We start from the raw sequence: 247 nt of genomic DNA on the forward strand, positions 1-247 counted from the left end.
TCAGTGAGGCTCAGCCCATGCAGGACAGGGATGGAGGAGGGCTCCCCACATTCCCCAGGGGTGCAGGGGGCCACGGCAGGTTGGCACCCACCAGATGTGCATTGGGTGGGGAGAGCGGGGTGTGTTTCTGGGGCACGGGGAAGGCGCAGAGCTGTGCCTCGGCCCTGCAGGCAGCCTGGGGCTCCCATTGTCCTGTATTTTCTGCTGCAGGCTCTGGCTCTGGAGGGAGAGGCCATGCTCCTTCCCT

Source organism: Cariama cristata, unplaced genomic scaffold (genome assembly GCF_000690535.1).
Source record: "Cariama cristata isolate BGI_N322 unplaced genomic scaffold, ASM69053v1 scaffold29074, whole genome shotgun sequence".
NCBI classification, from domain to species: Eukaryota; Metazoa; Chordata; class Aves; order Cariamiformes; family Cariamidae; genus Cariama; species Cariama cristata.